Raw genomic sequence first — 872 nt, 5'->3', positions numbered from 1 at the left:
CATTGTTGTGATTCACGTGCTGAATGTTTAAGTCTGTGTGTGACTTTAGCATGTTACCACACATGGTTTATTGATTATATAAACCCAATCAAAAGGTTTAAAGATTATATAAACCCAATCAAAAGCTTCCCAAGATATTTATAAACAATGAAGTTCATTACTAAACACACAAAAAAAATTACACTAATTCTTTAATTAGGACATAAACTGCTTTCTAAAATACATATAATTATTACTTTTCTTCCTTTGAAATGAAGTAACTCTGACTTCACGATGCATTACTGCATTAACAGAGAACAAAATTATAGTAACATAAACCAAGTTCAAAGTACCCAACCAAAGAGAAAGCTAATCACTATAATGGTGAGTTAAAAAAACAACGTAAATTTATGAAGTTAGCTTATGTGATGTTCTCTCAAATAGTTCAGTTGTATTGAAAATTCAACATTCAAGATGACTTTGGGAAATTAGTGAATGCAACTAGTGAAAGATAACTGCAGACATGGAGGAAATGAGTGAAAAGTCTATTAAGACACTTTTTCTTTTCTTCTTCTGTTGTTATGTTGCACATTAGCAACATAGTGCACTGCTGCCTCTCACTGCTTTATTAATGTCATTGGTTCCTTTGTGGCTACTTGAATATTTTAAGTGTGTCACTCAAAACAGTAAGTAAATTGTTTTATTTGCCTTGAAAGTAGCTGTAACTTAATAAAACCTAGTAAGTATAACAACTAAGTAAAGATAACTAATTAAATCTAAGTAAGGCAAACAATTTTTACAGTGTACAGTTTTATCTTTACCAAATTCTGTTTTCCATTATTTTCTGGTTTCCATTTTAATGATTCCATTAAATTTTAATAATCAAAAGCATC

This window comes from Sinocyclocheilus anshuiensis, unplaced genomic scaffold, assembly GCF_001515605.1.
Source record: "Sinocyclocheilus anshuiensis isolate Anshui unplaced genomic scaffold, SAMN03320099.WGS_v1.1 scaffold2150, whole genome shotgun sequence".
NCBI lineage: Eukaryota > Metazoa > Chordata > Actinopteri > Cypriniformes > Cyprinidae > Sinocyclocheilus > Sinocyclocheilus anshuiensis.
The sequence above is the reverse complement of the archived record's forward strand: the minus strand, read 5'-3'. Positions refer to the sequence as shown.